Source organism: Aedes aegypti, chromosome 3 (genome assembly GCF_002204515.2).
Source record: "Aedes aegypti strain LVP_AGWG chromosome 3, AaegL5.0 Primary Assembly, whole genome shotgun sequence".
In the NCBI taxonomy this organism is placed as follows: Eukaryota; Metazoa; Arthropoda; class Insecta; order Diptera; family Culicidae; genus Aedes; species Aedes aegypti.
Window position 1 is genome coordinate 311481022 of NC_035109.1, and position 25186 is coordinate 311506207.

General features: G+C 36.1%; 1 protein-coding gene and 1 non-coding gene across 2 annotated transcripts in view; one reads left to right on the forward strand and one right to left on the reverse strand.

Annotated features, from left to right (window-relative positions):
• LOC5569778 (prolactin-releasing peptide receptor) overlaps positions 1-25186 on the forward strand; it is a 539879-nt gene that overhangs the window by 455044 nt on the left and 59649 nt on the right. The window lies entirely within an intron of this gene.
• Positions 22174-22247, reverse strand: Trnas-aga. Its single transcript has one exon. It is a non-coding gene; the product is annotated as a tRNA-Ser (tRNA).

The following is a 25186-nucleotide window of genomic DNA, read 5'->3' on the forward strand; positions in this document are numbered from 1 at the left end:
TACTCACACTATAACGATCGCCAAGTGTTCGGACGTTTCAATTTTTACATAGAAGCCTGGAATGTATTCTATGTGGTCTGGTGCAATTTTGTTATTCAATCTCTTTTATCTATCCCAACCCATTGTCACAGTCGCCATGTAGTATTGCATCTCTACGATGGCAATGGGTCATAACTCCTTCATTCCTCGTTCCATCTATTGTTATCTATCGGCTTTTTATCCTCGTTCTAAGTGGAAATTGTTCAAGCTTCAGAGTTCAAGTTCTCTACGCTTTCGAAATAATTAATCTTCTGAGTACAACCTTTCCTAGTTTTTAGCTTTCAATGCCTTTGAGCTTAACTTCTAAGTGGAAGATGTGCAAGCTTCTTAGAGGAAGCAAGCTTTTGAGTAAAATCTTCCAAGCATTTGAGAGGAAGGTCTCCAAGGTTATGTGAGAATTTTTTCAAGTATTTGGACAACAATATTTTCGAGATTCGAACAAAAAGCTTTCAAGCTTCTCAGTGGGAGCGGCATTTGAGCAACAACTTTCTTCATTTTGAAGGGCAGCTAGGTTGTACAGCTGGAAGTACAGAGTGGAAGTTTTTAAGCTGCTGAGCGGGGGTTTACCTAGGTCTTCGAGTGAAAGATTCCAGATATTTGAGTGAAAGCTTTTCAAACTTCTGAGTGGAAGCTTTTCGAGGCTCTGAGCGAAAGTTTTTCAAGCATCTTGGCAGATGTTATTCTAGATTTTGAGTGAAAACTTTCTTATTGTTTTCAAAAAGATTGGTTTAACTCAAGTGATCTTAATGTTCATGTGTATAAGATTTTTTGTCTTTTCGATTCGATGTTTTGACAAAGTGAAGCTGCTCCACGATGAATTTATGGAAACACAATTAATTTACCGGCTGCAATGCTGTTATCCAATTGTCAACTTACACAGAATTGGTAGAATTAAGCATAGAAAGAACCAATGGATAGCGTGCACAGTTCCGATTCTCGCTCTTCTCACATAGAACACGGTCGCCATGTGTTCGACCACTATTATCTAAGCCGTGTGAAAGTGATGATAAAACCCTTACAGTTCTCTAAACCACTTCAAAGGATGTAAAGAGATTTGGTTATGATTGAAAAGAATGACATTACAATTATGTTACCACGAAAGCTTGACAGGGCCAATCAGTATTCTCTTATAATGCGCTAAATCTATCATATTTGGAAGATTAATTATGTTTCGATAAAACTAACAAATCCAATAGAAAAAAAAAAGATTACAGCTTATAAAAATAATAATGCATGCCAATGAGGACTAACATTGCAATTTTGACTTAAACTGTAACGGCCTTCAAGAGTTTGGACGATTTGACTTTAACAGAGAAGCCTTAACTGATCTATTGCAATGATCAAACTCTTATTTCAGCACCCGAATTCAGTTTTGAGATCCGATCTCCAATATGTTTTCGAGTCGAATGTCACGGTCGTCATATACAATGGCAACCGGTCGATATATCATCGTTCTTCATGCCATCTTTTATCCATCTGATATTCATATTATCCAAATAAATTTGCTGTAGACAACAATGTAGAGAGAAAACTGTCTAATCTCCTGAGTTGAAACTATGCGAACTTTTAAGCAAGAGCTGTTCGAGCTTCTTAGCGGAAATTTTCCCAGATTCCGAACAGAAACTGTCCAATTAGGGTGTAGAATAATTTTCTAAAGTTCTCATAAGTAAAAATTCATGTGCTCTGCTGATTTCAAATTACATTAAAAGAGAAACTCTCAATATTTTCTTGTAACAATTGCTCAAAACATTCTTATATTTTAAGAATCTGTGTCAGTTTTGAACTTTGGTCATCTAGTTCTTAAGATATTCCGAAATTCCTTGGGGGATCGACGCGTAGCATTAACCCACGTAAATATCTCAGGCTACAGATTTTTAATCATAATCGGTTACTCGCTTTTGAAAACATAAGTTTGATAAGAGTCTGCTGTGAACAAATAAAGCAAATTGGTGCAACCGCTTTTGAGGAATGAGCATCTTTGGTTGGAGTATTTGGTTTCGCTCTGGCCGTAAAAAAGATCTTGAATCAATAATCAAATAACACAATTTTTAAATTATTAGTTTTCTTGGAGATTACTCAACCGATCTTTATAATTTTTTGAGAGAAACTTTTAAATACCTGACATTGTTCAGCCCATTTGTTTTCAATTGACTAAAAATGGCGGACAAAGAAGTTTTATATGCCGAATGTCGGTCCCACAAGGAATTTCTAAGTATCTTCAAAACCAAGTATTCGGTGGTCAATATCAACACAGATTCCAGAAATAGATGAGTTTTTGAGAACTGCTGAAAAATGGTGCAAAAATATCGAAAAACAAAAAGTTATCATGATTCTGTTTTTGTTGTTGTTGTGGTGAAAAAAATGGTGTTACCGGTAGAGGGGATTTCAAAATTTAATCAATGGAAAGTTTGTAGAACATTAAATTTGTCCAAATTTCAAACAAGCCTTAGTTAAAGTAGTTTTTGGAAAAAAATCCTCATTTTACTAAAAATCCAATTTTTGACCATCATTTCATGGATAATTAACCGATTTCAAATATATTTGCATTTTTTGAAGATAATTTTGTTGGTTTAAATATATGTGAATTATACTTCAAGCTTAAAAACAGTTTCGATTTAGTTTCGATTACATAAACTTTTAACGAAAAATACCAAATTTTTCAAAAGTATACAGTTAATTGTTACTTTTAAAGCTGAAACTGTATTATCAAAAATATATATGCACTATTCAACTCCTAGTTATAACAAAATCTCTAACAAATTACAGTTTAATGGTAGATATGTAACATTTGGCAAAAAACTTGATCAATCCAAAGAAATTTGTTTTTTTTTTCACTAAAAATATCGTGGTTTTCGGTAGTTTTTGTTGAATATTTCAGTCAAAACAAATTTTCAATTAAATGTATTACACGCAAATTTGATAACAACATGAAATGTTTCAAGAGCATGTAGGAAGAATTGGAATCAGTTGAGTATTCAAGAATTTATGGTGAAACAGAAATGATTTTTTTTATACAAATGAGAAAAAGTATTGTTGATTTTAGAAATAAAAGTGATATTCTACAGACTTTTCAAAAAATTAATTTTAAATATCACTCTCTCAAGCTTAAAGTTTCGCAATTGATTGAGAAATAACAAAGTTATTAAAACTTCACTGACGGTCATAATGAAAAACTTCAAAATTCATCTTCATCGACTTGAAGGTGAATTTTCAAGTTATCAATTATGACCGTCAGTGGAGTATTCATAACATTGCGCCACCTCAAATTCTTAATGCTTTTGGATCTATCATTGAGGCTTATCTTTTTATATGATTTGAAGTCAAAAGAGCACACGATTTTTTTTTGTTTTGAAAACTTTCGAAATATAAGTCGCACCCTGCTCTTCATGGCTCTGATCGAAAATTTCAGAAAGCTTCAAGCTTCCAAGCAGTTGAGTGAAGGATTTCCAAGTTTGTGAGCGGAGTTTTCTTAGCTTCTGAGCGAAAGTTTTCCAAGCATCTGATTGAAAGTTTCATAGTTCTGAGCCGAAAATTTCCAAGCAAAATTATTTGAAGGAAAACTATTCAAACTTCAGAGTGGAAACTGTTTAAGCTTCTGAGTAGGGCTTTCCTAGCTGCTGAGCGCATCACTCCTAGCTTCTGAGTAAAAGTTTTAAGAAATTTTAGTGCAAAATTTCAGAAATCTAATTCATGGAAAGCTTCTGAGCAGTTTTTCGAGATTCTAAGCGAGGATTTTCAAGCTTCCAATTGGGAGTCTTCAAAGCTTCAAAGTGAAAGTTCTTCAAGCTTCTGTGTGAAAGCTTACTTAGCTTATGAGTGGAAGCTTTTCCAGTATCTAAGTGAAAGTTAACAAGTATTTGAACGAATACTTTTCAAGCTTCTAAGCTTGAGTGAACCTTAATTTGCTTTTTAAAGGAAACTTTTTAAGCTTCTTAGTGAAGGTTTCAATATGTTTGAGTGAATGCTTTCCTAGTTTCTAAATGAGAGCTTTCCAAGCTTTTTTAGTTGAAGCAGAGTTTGAGCAAAAGCTTTTTAAATTCTGAAGGGATCTAAGCCTAGAGTGAAAGCTTCTGAGTAGCTTTTTGAGGTTCTAAGCGGAAGCTTCCCAAACTTCTAAGCGGGAGTTTTCAATACTTCTGAGTGAAAACATTTCAAGCCACTAAGTTGTTCAAGATTATGAGCGAAAGCTTTCTAATCTTCTGAGTGAATGCTTTTCCAGCACCTGAGTTAAAGTGTCCAAGTGTTTGAGCGAAAGCTATTCTAGCTTCGTAGCAAAAGCTATTCTGACTTCGTAGCGAAAGAATTCCAAGCTACCCAAGCTTCAGTGTGAAAGTTTATTAGTTCTGAGCGTAAGTTATCCAAGCTTCTTAATTGAAGCAGCATTTAAGCAAAAGCTTTCTAAGTTCTAAAGGAAAGCTATTCAAGCTTCAAAGTGGAAGTTATTTAAGCTTTTGAGTAAAGGCTTCCTAGTTTCTGAGCGCATCTTTTCCAAGTTTCTGGGTAAAAGTTTCCAGAAATTTGAGTTAAAGCTTCCTAAGCTTTTGAGCGAAAACTTTGCAAGATTCTGAGCGGAAACTTTCCAAGCAGATATTGTTCAGTATTCTGAGTGAAAGCTTCATAAGCTTATGAGTGAAAGCTTCTCCAGCATGCGAGTTAAACTTTCCAAGTACTTGAACGAAAACTTCAGATTGGAAGCTATTCAAGCTTCTGAGTGGAAGCTTTTCAAGCGTTCTACTGAACGGAAGCTTTCCAGGCTTTTCTGACTAAAAGTTTCCAGAGATCTGAAATAAAGTTTTCGGATTGATGTGAAAGCTTTGCAAGCTTATGAGTGGAAGCTTTTTGAGATTCTAAGCGGAAGCTTGCCAAGCTTCCAAGTGGGAATGTTCAAAGATTCCTAGTGAAAGCTTCTTTAACTTAGAAGTGAAAGTTTTTCCTGCCCCTGAGTTAAAGTTTCCAAGTATTTGAACGACAACTATTCAAACTTCTGAGCGAAAGAATCCCAAGCTTAAGAGAGCAGACTTGCCAAAATTCTGGGACAAAGAGTTTCAAGCTTTCAAGCGGAAGTTTTCCAAGCTGCTAAGTGGAAGTTTTTTAAGCTTCTAAGTGAAGGCGATACAAGCTGCTGACCGAAAGATTTTCAAGCTTCTGAAAGATTTTCAAGCTTCTGTAAGGTTTCTAGTAGAAGAATTTGAGAAGACGGCATCCGTTTCTTTTAGAATCTGAGGAGAATCTATCCAAGCTTTAGAATGGAAGTTCTTCAAGGTTCTGAGAGAAAGCTTCCTATAAGTGGAAGTTATGCAAGCTTTCTAGCGCAAACAGCATTTGTATAAAAGCTTTCTAAGTTCTAAGGTGAACCTATTCAAGCTTCCGAGTGGAAGCTGTTCAAGCCTCTGAGTGGAGAATTTCCTAGCTTCTAAGGGGATCTTTATTCTGCTTATTAGCGTAAGCTTTCCAAGCTTCTAAGTGAAATATAATTTGGTGAAGACTTTTCAAGTTTCTGAGCAGAAGCTTTCTAAGGGAAACCTATTCAGTCTTCAGAGTCGAAGCTGTTCAAGCTTTTGAGTAGGGACTTTCCTAGATTATGAGTAGAAGTTTTCATAAATTTGAGAGAAAAAATCTTAAAAATATTTAAGTAAAGCTTTCTAAGCTTCTCAGTGGAAGCTTTTCGAGATTCTGAGTGGCTGCTTTCAAAGCTTCTATATGGAAGTTTTCATAGCTTCTGAGTGAATGCTTTCCAAGCTTTTGAGCTAAAGCTGTTAAGGTATTTAGTGGAAGAAATTTGAGAAGACGGTGTCCGAGTCTTTTAAGTTCTGATGTGAAGCTATACAAGCTTCAGAGTGGAAGTTGTTCAAGCTTTTGAGTGAGAAGCTGTTTAAGCTTCTGAGCGTAGATTTCTTGGCATCGCAATAGTTTTCAATCTATTGAGTGGAAGCTTTCCATGCTTCTGAGTAAAAGTTTTTTTTTTTAATTTAACTAGAAGCTTTTCAAGCTTCTGAGTGCAAGCTTTTTGAGAATTTTCGCGGAAGCTTACCGGAATTCCAAGCGTAAGTTTTCAAAGCTTTTGAGTGAAAACCTCTAAGTAAATGTTGTTCAATATTCTGAGTGAAAGCTTTCTATGATTCTCAGTGGAAGCATTTCCAGCTATAAAAGCATCTTAGCGAATGTATTCCAAGCATATGAGAGCAGGTATTCCAAGCTTCTAAACGGATGCAATTCAAGCTTCTGAGCCAAATCGTTCCAAGCTTTTGAGCGGAAGCTTTCCAAGTGAAGACGATTCAAGTTTCTGAGCGAAAGCTTTTCAAGCTTCTGAGCTAGAGGTTTTCAGTAATAACTTTCAAGATTCTGAGCAATATCTTTCGAACTCCTGAGCAGAAGCTGTCAAGCTTCTAAAGTGGTAACTGTTTTAGTTTCTGTGTGGAATTAAGCTCTTGAGCACAAGCTTTTTAATCTTTTAGACGAAAGCTTTTGAAGTCTCTTAATGTAAGCTTGTCAAGCATATCAAGCTTTTCAGCGAAAATTTCTCAAGCTTCTCAGCGGAAACTTTCCTAGCTTCTCAGCCTAAGCTTACCAAGCTTCTCTGCTAAAGCTTACCAAGGTTCTCAGCGGAAGCTTATCAAGCTTCACAGCGGAGCGAAGCTTTACAAGCCTTTGAGCCTTTTAGTGGAGTGGAGTTTTCTAAGCCTTTTAACGAAAGTTTTTTAAGCTTTCTAGAATATATGTTTTAAACGTTTGAGCGGAAGCTATTTCATTTAAGCTTTTTTAATTAAGCTTCCATAGCTTCTAAGTTTCTGAGCAGCACTTTCCAAGGTTCTGAGTCAAAACTTTTTAGGCTTCTGAACAGAAGCTATCCAAACTTCTGAGCAAATGCTTTCAAAGCTTCTCAGCGGAAGTTTTCCGAATATTTCAGTGGAAGTTTCTCAAGCTTCTCAGAGGTAGCTTTCTAAACTTTTGAGTGGAAGCTCTCCAATTTTCCTAGTGGAAGCTTCCAAGCCCCTGAGAGGATTTTTTAAAGCTTCTAAGCTGTTTGAGCTCCTGAACTAAAGCTGATTAAGCTTCTGATTGGTAGCTTAGCAAGCTTCTAAATGGAAGCTTTCCGATTGTGTAACCGGAAGCTTTTCAAGCTCCACAAGCTTCTCAGTGGAAGCTTTCCAAGCTTCTCAGTAGAAGCTTTCCAAGCTTCTCAGTAGAAGCTTTCCAAGCTTCTCAGTAGAAGCTTTCCAAGCTTCTCAGCAGAAACCTTCCAAGCTTCTTAGTGGAAGCTTTTAAAGCTTCTCAGGGAATGCTTCCCATACTTCTTAATAAAAGCTTTCAAAGCTTCTCATCGCAAGCAGTAGAGCGATGCTATCCTAGCCTTTGAGTGGATACTTTCCAAGCTTCTTAGCGGAAGCTTTCCAAGGTTTTTAGAGGATACTCTGCTAGCGTCTGAACGCAAGCTTTTGAAGCTATTTTATCGAAGTTTTCCTAGCTTCTGTTCCGACACTCTCCAAGCTTCTGATTGGAAGATTTTCAAGTTTTTAAACGTAAACGTCCCAAGCTTCTATTATCTTCCTAGACTTGACGAATTTCTAAGCTTCTGAACAAACGCTTTCTATGATTCTGAGCCAAAATTTTCTAGGCTTCTGAACAGAAGCTTTCCCAACTTCCGAGCCAAAGCTTTCCAAACTTCTGAGCGAAAGTTTTCCGAACATTTCCGAGTGGAAGCTTTTCAAGTTACTCAGGAGAAATTTCCAAGCCTCTGAGCAAAAACTTTACAAGCTTTCCAAGCTTCTGAATGCAAGCTTTTTGAAGCTCTAAGCAGAAGTTGCTAGCTCGTTGATAACATCCCCCATTAAACTTGATGAGTTGCGTTCACTTTCTGCATTTTACTTTCTTACAGTTAAAAATAATTTTGTTACGGTTCTCCTAAGATAAACTAAGACAATTTTGACAACATTGCTTTCTACAAAGATATTAGGATTGGTCTATGTACACTTTTTGTTAAATGGCTTACATGCAGTAGTCGCTACAAACCATTTAGACATTTTTACAGAGAGGAATCAAAACCTTTTGTTCTTCATTTTATAACGAACCTAAAGTGAAATTTCTGTTAACAAAGCAAGGATTTAATCCACTTTACGGTCGTGATGAGGCAAAGAACAAAAGATTTTGCTTCCTCCGGGAGAAACTCACAAAAATTGCCTTGCAACCCATTTTCGATTGTCGGTTCGGTAGATTGAATTAACTTTCACCGCAGACAGCAGATGGTGTCTAGTCGAAAAGTTGCTCAAATGAAAACAGCTTGCATGACTGCCAACTAATTGCCCCTTTATGAAGTTATGGTTCCAAAAAGAGCCGATTATGGTTAGAGGTCCGGTGAAAGTAACACCATCACGGGAGGTGTTTGATATCAGACTGCCATGATTTGTACTCTGAAGTCGATTGCATCAGTTGAGAACAAACAACAAGCTTCTGAGAAAAGCCAGAACGACTTGTATTATATGAGATTTGATTGCATTGGAAGCTGTTTCTTTCGGTTCAGTAGTTCCATTAAATATTCACTACTCTGTTTCAAATAATTTGTGCTTGCCAGATAAGGACTTGTGAATTTTGATTTTAACCCAAATTCAATAAGTAACGTACAATTTATTTTTATTCAGTAATTCAAGATCAATCTCCGAATTAAACACAAATACGAAAAACCAAACCACCAATCAAAGCCACATCTTTGCGAAAATTTACTCTTGTCAGACACTTTCCTAAGCATCAGAAAGAAACATCCTCTCTACCCCCAGCTCAGAAGCCAAAGCGAAACTCCACGTATAATTGAAACACAATACAGAGATGCGATGGTCTCTAGTGGCGAGAAAGTTTTCAATTTGATTAAATATAACCCCCCTTGCCCCGTTCGGATCTTCATTGCCAACCATCGACTCTCAACAGAAATCTCATCCGTTCGAAAAGTTCGATTTGCCGACTGAAACGAAATCGACAGCCGAGAAGCCCCCTTTCGTTTTGCATTTAAATTAATATTTGATATGCCGGGTTGGTACCTACCAGAGTCGAGAGTTTCAATTGTGGAAAATGTTTCGGCCTACAGGGTACTTGATATCGGAACGGTTTATTTCAGAGCAGGGTTCGAACCAATCGTGTGTGACTTTGTATGGAGCTAGCTAGCTCCCGCTAGAGTCTGTTCTCTGTTGACACACGGAATTGCTCAACTAACTCGATTTGAGTGGCTTTCGAAATGGTAAACCAATTTGCAGCCCATTGAAAGTCAAGATCGGTGCTCCCTTTTCTCGCCGAATAGAACCAGGCGTTTGCTCCCCAATTCGGGATTGGAAATCGCAAGCTGTGCTGTTGATATGCTTCGGTTGGTAGTAATCGGTTTGACAACTTTATTGTATATTTATTGTTGAGAAGTTCGTGTAAACTGGTTTCTATACGATTTTTTTTGGGGAATTCCGCTATAAATTTCATAAAAACTTCACACCATCATTCTGTTCAAAATAACTTTTTCAAAAAGTTCGCTGATGGAGGAAAGCAAACTGATTGGACGATAGGTAGAAGCTTCTGCAGGATTTTTGTCTGGTTTTAAAATTGGTACAACCTTAACATTTTTCCATCTGTCAGGGAAATATGCTAATTGAAAACATTTGTTAAATATGTGAACTGAAAAAGATAAGCTACTTTCTGGAAGTTTCTTGATGAGGATGTAGAAAATTCCATCATCGCCATCATATTTTTGATTTTTTTTTAAATTGTGAAATATCCTAAAGAGCACTCATCAAATAAAATTCTGCCGTTGGAACTACTTTGAGAATCTTTCCGTGACCGATGTTTGGCATTAAAGTCACCAATGACAAAAAAAAATTGACTTATTGCGAGTCAATTTTCGCAAGTCAGTTTGGAGAAAATTAACTTGCTGCCCAGAGCATTGAAAAGGCAAAAAGGAAACTATGAAAGTATATTTACCAAGCTGTGTTTCAACAAAAATACCCAAAGTTTCAAGAACTTTGGTTTTGAATGACGAAAAAAGTTGATGTTTTATACGCATATGAATGTTGATATCAAGTCCATCACATGTTCCATCCAGTCGATCATTGCTACAAAAAAAAATTGATCTCTTTTGAGTTTGGATCCAGGATTAAAATAATATTCGATAATAACTGTCATATGTATGTTATTATCTGTAAGAAAATTATTATTAAATTTCAATTCAAAATATTTAAAAAAATATTTAATTCCATTAGAGAAAAATAATCCCATAACATTTTTTTGGTAAATTTTACACCAACTTGTCTTGCTAAAGCCATAGTAGTAGTTTTGAATATTGCATCAATCATTTGATTCAATTGTTCATTCGACATAAGCATGGGTATTTTCATTTGAATTAAAACAATTCAAACGTTTACCCGTAGCATGAAAATTTGGAGGGATGAGCCTTATCGCGCTTGTTTTTTTTTTTTTCAACCAACAGGTGGTTTATCTTTGATATCCTTTGCTTCGCGTTTGGTGAACAGATCTACTATCTTTCCAAACATTTTAAAAAATCACTAAACAATTTCGCGGGAAAATAACTGGCGAATTTCCGAAGAAATGTAGGGGAATTCGGGGCATAATGGACACATCAAGCTAATGATTGTTATAAGACCTCGCCATGACATTTTTTTCAAATCACTCCCGGCTAGTTTCCAAGTTTTATGTTAGTACGACGTGCTACATTCATTCATGGTAATAAAAATCATATCATATGCCAGAACAGTGAGATATAAAATTAGGTCCAAACAAGACTAGTAAAAAAGTATCGGGGCAAAATGAACACGTGCAAATTAAATGATTCCTAAATATTTAATGTCTGTCAGACATTCCGATGTATAAAAGGGCTCTCCCTCTATCATAAGAGCTAAAAATAACCTTTCTGGATTCGATATTTTGCTCAAAATATAGATTATCCCACCGCCTTGCTTATATGCCAATTTAGAGCGGAGAAAAACGTAAAGTCAATTTTCACAGGACAATTGAAGCACAACAAAAACTTTTTTGTCGTCAAACATTTCAAATGCAATACAGATTTCATGCAGTTCATGAACTTTTGATGAAGTATACATATTCTCAGAGATTGAGGGGGTGTCCATTTCGCCCTGGGTGTTCATTTTGCCCCCACTATGTACCAAATGATGAAATTACTCGTTTGGAAACCCGTAAAAGATCTCTGAAGTAATCGCTATTTTGAACTCAAAAATAAATTGTGAAAGAAAAATAATAATCTTTGTGAAAATTCCAACACTGAAAAAACTGATTTGATCCAAAAGAATCCATGTAGAAATATCGAGAGAATTCATTGTATGAATCTCTGAGAAACTTCATAGATAAAGCATGCATTTTTGGAGAACAGAGAAATTGCTGGAGCAATCATGCTTGAGCGCTTTAAGTAAAGTTCTCGATGGAATTCGTGAAGGAATTTGTTAAAGAACAAATTTAAGCCAGAACGTCTGAAGAAACCTGTTCCTGATGGAATAACCGCAACAATTTCAGCAGAACTGGAAAAATATATCATGACAGTCCAAGAACATATCACAGAGAAGTTCATGGAGCAACCTCAGGGAAAATTATTGAAAGAAGCTTTAGAAATTCTTGCATGATTAGGGGAATACGGGGTAGTATGCACACCCTAAGGAATTTTATTATTTTGATTGTAAAGACACGAATATTATACAGTTTTTCATGTGCAGTGTGCTTTTTAGAGTTCTCAAGCATTTGTTAAACATTGTTGCAAAATTTTGAAAAAAGTATTTTGCTTGCAAAAATGGGTTTAAAAAAAGCTTATATTTGGTAGTCACCATCAAGCTAGCGGGGCAAAGTGGACACCCCCATGAGGCAGTATGGACACCTTAACGTTTATAGGAAAATTTTCCCACAAACATTGCCAAACATCGAAAACTGAAGTAAACATTCAGGAAACTATAGTGATAGTTCACTGTGCCACTGAAAACATGATTAAAACCAAAATGTCGTAATTTTTCGTAGTGATTTCAATATTGCCTCTAAATTAGTTTTAATACAGAACAGACGATTTTCAACCGATTTGTGGTTCCGAATCATTATCATTGCATTGTACGCTAAATATTTTTGGATAGTTTTGTGTATGAAGTTACATTTCTTTCTCTTTAAAGTGTCAGCTCTACTTTGTCACCCGGTGTCCATATTGCCCCAACAGTATAGGAAAATTTCATATAAGTTTTTCAGTGTCTCAAAGTAGCAGAAAAAAATCTACTATATTTTTGAATTTAGCATAAACAATTGAAGATTCAGTCAAGAGCTACATTTTCGGTCAACTTGCAGTCATTTGCTTCTGAAACCATATTTGGTGAGATGTGAATGTAAAATCATGCTCAATTTTTTGGTTTAAAATCAATGTTTAAAACAATTTTTCTGAAATTTTAGTGGACAACTTACTCTTTCGACAGGTAACTGAAATATTGTTTGCATCTTAAGTGTAAAATTAGTCGCATATGCAAGGATACAGGGGGTGTCCATTCTGCCCGGGTGTTCATACTGCCCCCGGTACCCCTACTTGGCATAATTCCTTTAAAAATAACCTACAGGAATTCTTGGATGTATTCTTATAGGAATGTATGGACGAACATATCTTTGCATTAATTTTTGGAGAGATTTCTAAAGAAATCTCTAAACCAGTGACAACCAAACTGCAGACCGGGAACCGATTTTGAATAGCAATATGATTATGTGATTTCTTGGTGATCAGGGTTGTGTACTTTTGCACTTGCAACTGTTTGTTTTTTCAAATCCAATTAAAATAAAATAATTTCTAATTTATCTCTTATTATTGGCATCTACTGCCTGCTCAGGAACAGCTTATTATAAGTAAAAAACCATAAAGTTCCTCTAATCACGAAATTTTCTAGAATTAGAAAGGAAGGCCATGGACTGCAGTATGTCCTAAAACTTTCAATGCCTAGCTTCAAAAAAATAATCTTATTATCAAATTGTTAAGGAAAATTGAAATTAGAAAAACTATAAGTAAAAAACGTTGTTTTCTTCAACCACCCTATGTTGACTGGGGAAAAATGCTCCACATCAGTCAAATTGTAAGCTCACGGGAAACTTTTAAAGGCAAAAAAACTTTGCCAAAGAAAATTGATCAAATTATTTATGTGATATTGTGGGCATCCCTTGTTCAAGATAACACATAGTACAAGACTATATTCTTAGAAACAATTTTGTCGAAGATCATTTTTAAATTTAAATTGTTTACATGCTCAAGATGCAAGGTAGTAAAAAATACAAACAATAAAAATATTGATCATATTTTTTTTTTCATATCGGTATTATTACACATTTCTCATCGAAGTAAACGAATTTTCATGCGCAAAATTGTTGGTGTTTACTTTAGTTCAAAAGTCATTGATTTGTTTATCATAAAAGTTTTTGTTTTTCAAGGCATTTCATTGAAAATAGAGATGTAACACATCTTTTTATAAAATAAAGAAAATCATTTCATGTTTTAAATGCCGTCAAATTATATTTTGATGTTTGCCCAAACCAGAGTAGACGTGTTTTTGCGAGGAAAAGAACCACAACACTTGAACGAAAATTTCATAGATTTCAATTTCATAGTAGTTCATAGACTACTTTGATGAGATATTAGAATTGAAAACACTGGAGCCAGAGAACCAGTTATGTATGGACCACCCTATGTGAATATAAGAAAAAGCTATTAATCGGTCAATTTAAGACCTGTAAAAAACTTTTTTGGTAAATTTTCTTGAAATTGAATGGTTGATAACTTTGCTTAAGCATGCATACAATAATTCCTACAAATTAGAAAATTGGCTATTTCAACTCTATGATAATATGGACCACCTTTATTTTGAATATCATCAAACAAAGGGCTTAACTAATACAACTAACTTTGTAGAAGACTATTTGCATTCCAAAGCTCTAAATGCATCTCTCCGCGTAAATCTGTTCTCTGGACCACTGTGCAATGTAAGATTGGCTCAAGTATTGTTTTGTTTTGATTTGTGGTTACGTTGTAATTCTGAAACTTAAAGGTAATAAAAGTGATAACCAAGTTGATTCACAGTGGAATCTAAGTTTGTTTACTCTTTCGACTTACGGCTGTTCGAATATGTATTCGAGAATTTTCATCCAGTGTAAGTAGCGTAGATGAAAAACAATAGCAAAAATTACGAAAATGCATATCTACGAATTGAGATTCGTGCATCTTACGAATATTTCATAAACTAACTGAATCGCTAAATTCTGTCAAGTACGGTGAATGAAAATAGCGTAATATGTAAGAAATATTGTTTTACGAAATAGATTTTGGATAAAATACGAAGACGATCGTGAACAGGTTAAGATTCCCCGCTACTATTTTCATGGGTCGAGGTCCGTGGATTATGATACGCTTCAACTTCACGTGCTTGTCGACGCCAGCCAGGATGCATATGGTGCAGCGGCATATTTCCGGGTGCTCACAAGTGATGGGACGGCTTGTTTTTTGGTGATGGCGATGTCGAAGGTTGCTCCGTTGAAAATGATGTCCATTCCGAGGCTAGAGATGCAAGTGGCGGTGATCGGAGCGAGATTATTGCAGACGGTCGTCGAGGCACACTCGCTAGATATCAAACAACGGTTCATTTGGTCGGATTCAAGAACCGTCGTCTCCTGGATCCATTCGGTGACCCACTAGATCGGTTTGGCATGGCTGTATAATAAAACAATATTGTTGTTAATAAATTAAGCAATGTAACTCAGTAATGCCTTAGAACGCTTGAGCCTTCTGATTGAAAAAAGCTCTACTCACTATTTTTTGCAGTTTAATACCATATATTTCATCACATATTTTTGAAGCAAATTATAAAGACATCTTTCCAGAAGTTCCACCGCAAATAATTCCTTCTAGACATTCATGGAAACATTTCTAGAACAAACTTACTTAAAATGGTTGTGAAATTCTTTATTAGTTTTATGTATACTAAATTCTAAAAGCCTTTTGATGGAATTCCTAGTGGACTAAAAGGAAAACAACTGTAAGTTTCACTCGAGAAACATTGCGAATTCATCAAATAATCTCTGGAAGAACAAGGTATTCCAGGAAGAATTTCTCGCGGAGTATTTCTAAAAGTATGTGTACACCTAACCCTTTTTCACGTAACCCCTTTTTACGTAACTTCCATTTACCTAATTGCTTTTACGTAATATAAGGTAAATTGAATTTTTATGCATTTGAGCTCACATATCTTTAGTTTGGTACATTCTCATGCATGTTTAGTATACTCAGAACATTGAAACTTGTGCTAAGCCAAGGGAACATCATGATGGTTGTATTCTCTGTGATGATTTAAAACATGTCTTCTCTAACTCACAAGCACTTTCGAGTATAGCTATTCAGATTTAAAAGGAAACCAGTATTCAACGGGAGATTTTATATTTGCAATTCACGCTCACGTAAGACCAAACAAAAGTCTTTATTTTGTTTCATTTCATCGCGTATCTAAGGTTATCCAAGTATTTCTTTGAGTTTAAGTGCTTAAATCTACGAGCATACCCAGACCTTTCTGACGTTAATGTAAGAGAGTTACAACGAAACAGGCTCATTTGGTTGATATTTAAATAAAAAAACATATCCTATTTATCAAGTCAAGTTTGAAGTCCAATGGCTTTGTTGGATTATCCAAGAACTCCGTTGAGCTTTGGTCTTCAGATAAACATACGAAACCAGTTATCTCTTGACGATAAATCATGAAGGTTTACACTTATGTTGACTCATAACATTCTGGTAAACCAACTTTAACATTTTCTGGTTATCATTGAACACATTTGAGTAACTTTTCTGACGTTATGAATAAGTTTTAAAGTCAAACGGGCTCAATAAATTCTGTCCCATTAAGTTTCAGGATCATGGGCTTCAATTCCCACGGCTTTAAGAACTTAACAAAACGCAAATTTTCATGCAAAAATATTGTTGATATCTATTTTAGTTCAAAAGTTATTAAACTTTTTGTGATAAAAATTATTTGACTTTCAAGGCGTTTTATTAGAGTTACAAAAATAACACATCTGTAATTTTTTGATATAATATACAATTTTATTTTGTCTTTTGAACGCCGTCTTTTTATATTTGCCCCAATCAGTGATATTCACAATCAAAGTAGGCATGTTTTTGAGAGAAAAACAGCAATAACTCCTAAACGGAAGGCGGTAGCGAGTTTCTTTACTCACCAAATTACGCATTTTTTAAAGCTCTAAAAGTGTTTCATAGACTACTTTGATGAGAAATTCGAATTGAAAACTCTAGAGCCAGAAAACCAGTTTTGTTCGGACCACCCTATGTCACTGCAGGAAAGAAGCTCTAAATCGGTCAATTTAAGAGATACAAAAAAACTTTTTTTGGCAAAGTTGCTTGAAATTGAATGGTTTATAACTTTGCTGAAGCATGTATAATATAATTTCTACAAATAAGAAAGTTAGTTACACAATTTCTATGAAAATGTGGTCCACCCTAATTTTCAATAAAACTAAACAAAGGGCTCAACTAATACAAACAACTTTGTAGAAGACCGTTTTTGTCTAATGTTTCATTCTAAAGCTCAAAATGCATCTTTCCGCGTAAAACTGATTCCTGGACCATAGTGCAATTGTTGCTATTCCGTGATTGACCGAAGTCAGTGAAAATGCACAAAGAATCAACTAGAAGTTCGGCTGGGATTGGCCATAATATTTTTCAGTGTGCATAATTCAGTGCCTCTATTTATACATGGTCAATAACGGCGCCGGCCACGTCCTTGCAGTCAGGTGGGATTGAGGGAAGGAATGTTAGTGTGTAACCTTTGCTATTGGGAGACCGTGTTTGCCTCTGCATCTCCACAAAGGTTGTTTGGTTTCACCTAAATGAGCTTTATAGATTAGGGACCGATACCTCTTATCGAGTTGAGAGTTTCTCAAACTCTCTCTCAGCACACGATAGTAGATCGGGTGGTCAGCACCCCGATGTCCACTCAGTCTTTAGTTTTTCGCTAGCCACCGGTGAAGGCATACGTCGGTCAATAAAGCACGTAATTCCGCTATAGTGATCCAATAAAGTGTCGTTTTTAATGGACATAATAAAGGTGTTCCTTAGTGAAGAATGTATCACGTTACTATAAGTACAAGTGCTGATGTGCTGTGCTCCCGATGAACTAAAGTGAACCACCACCATTCGCTGATCACGTATCGCCGATTTATGCATGTTTCCCGACCTAGGTGAGCCACGACCTGCCCAAATAAAGGTTATTGGGAGGGATGTTTGTTAATGGGGAGGATCGTTGGGTCACAGGATTCACTTTGATAAACGATTAGACCATGATAAATACTTATTTGTGAGATATAAACATGCTTATATGTAAATATAATATTTTCATATGATTGAACAATTTCAATGTAGAGGAAAATTTACGCCGACATTTGAGGTAACGAACCATTCAAAGTTTGTTGAACAAATACCTAAATGTAACATTCCTAACGCTCTTATTCTTATGCCGACACTTACAGTGACGAACCATTCAAAGTTTGTTCAATAAAGTGAACCTTTCGCAAGTCTACACTTGTAGTGTCGAACCATTCAAAGTTTTTTTTTAATTACAAAAATAGAGTTGGGGTGTCTTGAAAAAAAAAATGTTAAACGTAAATAATTCATGAATCAGAGTTTATGTCAACATTCACAGTGACGAACCATTCATAGTTTGTTGAAAAATGATATTTATGATTAAATGTGCAGTATATAGTTTATAGATTAGACAGAGTAGCATGAAACGACCTCACCAGTTGATCCGTCATCCTTGACTGAGCAGCAACAATCCACTTTCAGCTTCACTCGTTTTCTCGGCTATATAAAAGCACTCAGAGAAAACAGGCGTGCGACCCGAGAGGGAAAACAACTGACGACTTCTCGGGCTTCCTTGACCCACTGCCCAAGAGCAAGCGTCAAAGTCGAACACTACTCCGCTTGTAGTTTTGAAGGTCTGATTCCCAGAAAGTTCTTGACTGACCTTGGTCACCAAGGCAAATTAGAAATTAACATACAGCTGCCATAGCTTTACACGGGCTTTGTCAGAAAGTCTTGTTTGTGGTCTATTTGATACTGATTTTAGATATTTCAGACAAAATGAATTTCGTGGGATTGAATTTTACGAAACACAAATTCAATTTACGTTCCCTGATTCATTATGTAACTAGAGGTTTGGGTGTAGAGGAATTTAAGTATGAAATACTGGAAGAATGCTGCCTGAACGAATTGTTAGAATAAACATTTTAGAAGCTCATGTAGGAATACTCGAGGTTTCTCAGTAGAAATTTAACGAGGACTACCTGAGTGAAATTTCTACTGAGACACCTTGAAATACCCCGGAAGGATTGATATTGGAAGGATGTCCTGTCAAAAGAGTTCTGAAAAGATCCTTGAAGGAATTAAAATAGCAATTTCTGGAGAAATTCCTGCAGATGTGCGTGTATATTATTTTGGAGACATTTTCATAGAAGTTCATGGATAAGTTTTTGGAATTAATCATGAAGAAATTTCTGAATACATATTGGAAAGGGGTCCAAAAGTTTCAAGAAATTATGGTTACAGCTGTTTGAACGTACTCATGATAGTTAATGAATCGTTAAATAATCATGTACTGAAAGGTACTGAGTTTCTAGGTATTAAAAAAGTAGCCTGTTGATTCGACGATTCAGTAGTGATTTCTATAGATACAACCACTTCGTGTCATCTTATAGCTAGAAAACCATTAGCATATACAACCAGATGCAAATAATTGACCAAATCCCACATGCTGTCATTTACATCAACATCAAACCCACCCTCGACTTACTTGAAATCGAGACCACGCAATAAATATTTATATCTGTTCCTTGCAAGCTTCGTCACAGTCCCACATTCTCGCTAATGAGGTAGAACTCACAATTTAAATATTCCTTCATTAAACCACCCATTCTCACTTCCTCCGCACATATTCTGATTATCAAATGCCAGTTACATTCACTTATGCTTTTTCTTCTTTCTTCTGGCGTTACGTCCGAACTGGGATAAAGACTGGTTCTCAGCTTAATGTTCTTATGAGCGCTTCCACAGTTATTAACTGAGAGCTTTCTTTGCCGTTTGACCATTTTTGCATGTGTACATCGTGTGGCCCTGGGAAGCCGAGAAAATTTCCTTTACGAAGTGGATCCTCGACCAGTGGAATTCGAACACACGACCCTCAGCATGGTCTTGCTGAATAGCTGCACGTTCACCGCTACGGCTACCTGGGCTACTCACCCCTAGCCTTCAGTGATTAAAGTGTGTAATCACATCGGTTGTAACGAGGGAGCACAAACACCTGTTAGGAATGTTGATTTACACGTCCACCCACCGCAGTACAAATCCACAGTTGGCAAACGCCGAGCAAATCTGCGGCTGCATGTGTGTGGAATTAAATGTGTTAATTAAAGTGCCAGGATGGTTCGCTCCAGGTCTCGATAATGAGCTGCAGGAGCAACAGGTGCACTATTTGTTTGCCATCCGGCCATGATCCTTCTTCTTCTTCTTTCTGGCGTTACGACCCCACTGGGACAGAGCCTGCTTCTCAGCTTAGTGTTCTTATAAGCACTTCCACAGTTATTAACTGAGAGCTTACTATGCCAATGACCATTTTTGCATGCGTATATCGTGTGGCAGGTACGATGATACTCTATGCCCTGGGAAGTCGAGAAAATTTCCAACCCGAAAAGATCCTCGACCGGTGGGATTCGAACCCACGACCCTCAGCTTGGTCTTGCTGAATAGCTGCGCGTTTACCGCTACGGCTATCTGGGCCCCATCCTGGTCAATTGAATTAGCAAATCGATTCTAAATTATTTCTGATTTGATTTGAAATAATTCAAAATACATCTCATTGCTCGTAAATTCGTTGGAATTTACGGCTGATTCAATGAATCAATCAATGTTAATTGTAACGTGTTAAGTAGGGACATCAACTCTAGTAAATAATTCCGGTAAAACATATGAAATATTTTTACTGTGTTACTTTGCCCTTCATTGTGAGACCCATTCATGCTTTTTTGAATTTTCGCGTTTCAAAAAGTTGGAAACACTTTATTCGTTTCACGGACAATGGCTGGTGTTTAAAATTTTCATTGTTTTCATTACCAACATGTCCAGAACAATACTCTCTGTTTTGTTAGCAAATGAACGCTCGATGAGTCTATTATTATACCTTATTGAAATAAATTTCAACCGAAGATTGTAAATTTAAAATTCAAACGGGTATATTCATGAGCTTTTCAACAAAAAAGTGCATGGCCATTTTCAGATGCTGTGGGAGTACCTTTACTTTAACCTTGCCCCGAAGGCATTCAACTTGATCCGTTTATGCAACCGAAAAAATCTCTCTGCTCACAAAACTCCTGCCAAAACAAACATACCCAGAAGGGTTCATCCCCCCGACGGAAGTTCACCAACCGAGAATCCACTGGCCAAGGACGACAAGGATAATTAATCTCGCGGTCGATGGGACAATTTTCCTCGGTGGCGACGATGACGACGACGACGATGACGACGACGGTTACCTTCGAACTTTAATTATTTATGACCACACAGCTTGAGCAGCTTTTAATAGCCAAGACAAACAGGGTGACAGAAATGGACGTAGCCAAAGGGGGATGGCGTTGCTACGTCCTTTGAAACCAACGTTTTACGAATGAACTTTGGCTTAGAAATGGGCCAGTGAACTCGTGCATCGGTCCATAGACATCCTGACTACGTCCATGGTGATATCCCCTTTCTCTACGATCTGGCCACTTTACATCGTTGCGTAGTTTTTTGCTTTATTTATTACGTTTGTCGAGGATTATCGACTAGCAATTTAAGCAAAGATTCCTGTCCCAGTTTCGAAAGCGAACCTTTTTCATCGAAGCTCAGAGCAGATTTACTATCCACGCCACGAAGCAGGGTGATTTAAATGATAAGAACGGCACACAAGGGGATCAGAATAAAATAAAACGATTATCAGTAGAAGTCGTGAAACAGCACTTCTAAACACTCCGAATGAATTTACCGATAATGGGAGTCTGTTATTTAGGCATCTTCCCTTGGATCTGGAACGCTGTTGTCGTTATTACTATTTCTACTAATCCTGTTGAGACCTAAGTGTGTAATTCAAACGCACCTTGAGCGGAGAGGGAAGACTCGGTGACAAAGAGCAATTTTCCGAGCTTACGCAGGATTACTTTCGCACTGAATAGCTTTGCATCATGATTGGAATGGGAGACGGTAAAAGTGTGTCAATGGCAATAAGATATTGGATCGACGAAGTAATGCTTTACCTTCAACGATAAGATTGTCAAGTTCCGTTTTTTCTTGTACAACGGCATCTGCTGAGAAACCAGCTTCCTAGCATAGGATTTCAGGCGCGATTGTTGTTGGATGATTTCCAAAATTTTTGCTGGATTTCGGGATTTTGGGAAAATTGTCAAAAGTTAATTGACGGTCTCTAGTTAAAATTAATTGTTAGCGAGAAAACTTCTGGATAGAGTTTTAAAAAGGTTCTTAAGAGAAGCTGGAATGACTTTTGAAAAAGCTAGAAAACTTCGTCGAGGAAGCCAAAAAGAAGATTTCACGGCTTTGGAAAAGAAGTCGGAATAACTTCTGCAAAGAAATGAGCAAAACTTGAAAAATAAGTAGAAAAACTTCTAAAATAATTAAACGAAATTTTTTTTTGAAGAAACATATAAAAAATAATTGAAAAAAAAAAGGTAATGCTTCAGAAAAACTATGAGAAGCTTCTGAACATAATCTAAATGCGTATCTGAGAAGAAGCTAGTTAAACATCAGGAAACTAACTGGCAGAGCTATCCAAAGGAGTGGAAAAGCCTCTCAAAACAAGCTTGAAAAGCTTTGGAAAGGTCATGAGATATGTTCAGAAAAGAAGGTTAGAAATTTCTCTGAAGTAACTTTAACAGAATCTGTAAAGAATCCAGAAAAAAAAACAGAAAAGAAACCTGAAAATAATCAGGAAATAACAACTACCGAAAAGCTAAACATTACATATAATTTGCAATTGGATTAGATGGACAAATTGATGTGAAGATTTGCGAAAAAGTTACACGTCTTCTCAGTGAGAATCGAACTCACGACTCCCCGATTTCTAGTTGGGGCGCGTTAACCACTACGCCATGAGAGGGTTCATGAACGCAGAAGTTAACCTGAATTCGATTTCAGCTCAATAATCACGTGGTCCTTTTTCGCAAAGTGCACCCAAAGTGGAAAATCATTTGAAAACTAGTAGAAAAAGCATCTGAAAGGAACTATAAAAGTTTTAAATGAACTCAGAAATTTAAAAATAAACAGTGCCTGAATAATTTTTGAAACAAGATGAAAATGCTTCTGAAGAAAAGCTTGAAGAGCTTTTCATGACATGACGCTGGAAAATCTTCTGAAATCCAGTAGGAAAAGCTTCTGGAAAGAAGCTAGAAAGCTTCTGGAAAGAAGCTAGAAAGCTTCTAAAAAAACTGCCAAGCTTCTGGAAAGAAACTGGTAAGCTTCTGGAAAGAAGGTGGAAGAGTGTATGAAAACAAGCTGGGAAAGCGTTTTGAAAACAAGCTTGAGTAGCTTCTGAAAAGTACAAGCTACTGAAAAGAAAATAAGAAAGCTTTTGAGAAGAAGCTGGAAAAGATTGTGAAAAGCTTGTAAAAAGAACGTTGAAAAGCTTAGAGAAAGAAACTGGTAAAGCTTTTAAAATAAACCAGGAAACTGATGAAAAGAAGCTGAGAGAGTTTTTAAAAAGAAGCTGAGTGAGTTTCTGAGAGAAGATGGAAAAGCTTCTGACAAGGAGCTGGCAGTTTTATGAAGAGAAGCTGGAAATGCATCTCAACATAAGCTTTAGATTGTCGGAAAAAGAAACCGGAAAAGCTTTCTTTGGAATCTGGAAAAGTTTCCTGCAAAAACTGGAAAAGCTTCTTGCAGAAAATGGAACAGCTTCCTGCAAAAACTGGCAAAGATTCCTACAAGCGATAAATAAGCTTCCTCTACATGCTTAACTAGTTTCGAAACGAATCTGAAAAAGCTTCTGAAAGGAAACAGAAAAAGGCTCAAACAAGTTGAAAATCAACTGGAAAAGTTTTCTCTAGAAGTAAGAAAAACCTCCAACACAAACTGAAAATCACTACATCTCGAAACTCGAAAACATATTTAAAATTGTCGAAAAATCTTTTTAATAAGAGTGGAAAAAGTTTCTGAAACAAACTTGAAAAAAAAACTTTTATGAGATGCTGGAACAGTTTCAGATCATATGTTGAATTGCTTTCGCTAATAAAAATTGGGAATACTTTTAAACAGGAAAAACGTTTAAAAACTAGCTGAAAAAGCACATGGTAAAAAACTGAAAAACCTTACCAAAAGAAGATTCAAAGGTTGCTTAAAAAATGGAATAGCTTCAAAATATTTGTTGAATAATTTTTTAAACAAGATTGAAATGCTTCTGAAAAAAATCTGAAACCAAAGAAGCAATTCATCTAATAATAAACTAGAAGAGATACTGGAAAATCCTCTCAAATCCAGCAGGTAAAGGTTCTCGGGAAAAACAGGCAAACTTCTGGAAAGTAACTGGCAAGCTTCTGGAAAGAAGTTAGTAATCTTCTGGAAATAAGCTGGAAAAGTGGATGTGAAAAATTGGAAAAACTTTAAAAAAAACTGGAGCTGCTGGAAAGTAGCTTCAATAGCTTCTGGAAAGGAGCATTGAAAAAAAAATCAGCAACTACAAAATAAAGCAAAAGAGCTTCAGGAAAAATGCTGGAAAAGTTTCCTCCATGCGCTACAAAATATTGTTCCAGAGGCTAAGAGTACTGCTTGCATAAACTAAAAAAGCTTCATCCAGAAGCTTAAAAAACTCTAGAAGCTTTCGAAAAAATGCTGGAATAGCTTCTGAGAAGAATCGAAAGGCTTCTGAGAATGGAGTTTGAAAAACTTTTTGAAAGAAATTGGACCAATTTATGAACGAAAGCTGAGTAATCTTCGAAAAATAAGATGCAACAAAAATCAGCTTCTGAGAAGAAATAAGAAAACCTATAGAAAAGAAAAGTTTGAGAAAAGCTTCAAAATAGAAGCTGAAAAATGTTTTGAAAAAAAAAAATCGAGAATGATTAAAGAATAAAAAATTCTCACAAGAAGCTGAGAAAGTTTATGAAAAGAAGCTGGAAATACATCTGAACATAACATAAAGAGAGAACAAAACATAAGATCCTTCGGAAGCTGGAAAAGTTTCCTGCAGAAAATTGAACAGATTGCTGCATGTACTGGAAAACGTTGGAAATGCATCCTCTAAATGCTAAGAAAATTTCAAAAGGAATCCAAAAAGCTTCTGAAAAGAAGCAGAAAACGTTTCTCAAAAGAAGCTCAAAAATCAACTGGAAAAACTTTTCCTAGAAGTAAGGAACACAAGCTGAGAATCACTTCCTCTACAACTCAAAAACAACAAAAAAGTTGTTGAAAAAAATCTTAAAGGTAGCCTGAAAAGCTGCTGGATAAAAACTTGAAACCCCGATTAATAGATGCTAGAAAAGTGTCGAAGCGTATGCTGGATTGCTTTCGTTGATAAAGCTGGAGACACATCTAAAAACTACCTCAAAAATCATCTGGAAATGAAGCGAAAGAGCTCCTTGAAAGAAGATTTAAAAGTTTCTGATACAAATTCAATAAAGCTTTAAAACAAATCTGATTGATTTTTGAAACAAGATGAAAATGCTTCTGAAGAATAGCTTGAAAATCCTAAAATAATAAACTATAAGAAATGCTGGAAAAGCCTCCGAAATCCAGAAGGAAACGTTTCTGGAAAGAAGTTAGCAAACTTTTGGGAAAAAAAAAACAACTTTAAAAGCTACTTAAAATAAGCAGGATGAGAAGTTAGGAAAGCCTCTGAAATTCAGTTAAAAAAGCTTCTGTAAAGAAGCTGAAAAGCTTGTGGAAAAAAGCTGGAGAGCTTCAAGACAAGTTAATATTAAGAATTTGGAAAAGCTCCTGAAAATAAGCTGGACTATCTTCCTTAAAGGAGCTTACGAGAAGCAGCCTTAAAACATCTATGAAATAACAGAAAAACTTCAGATAATAAGCAGGAAAAGATTCCTC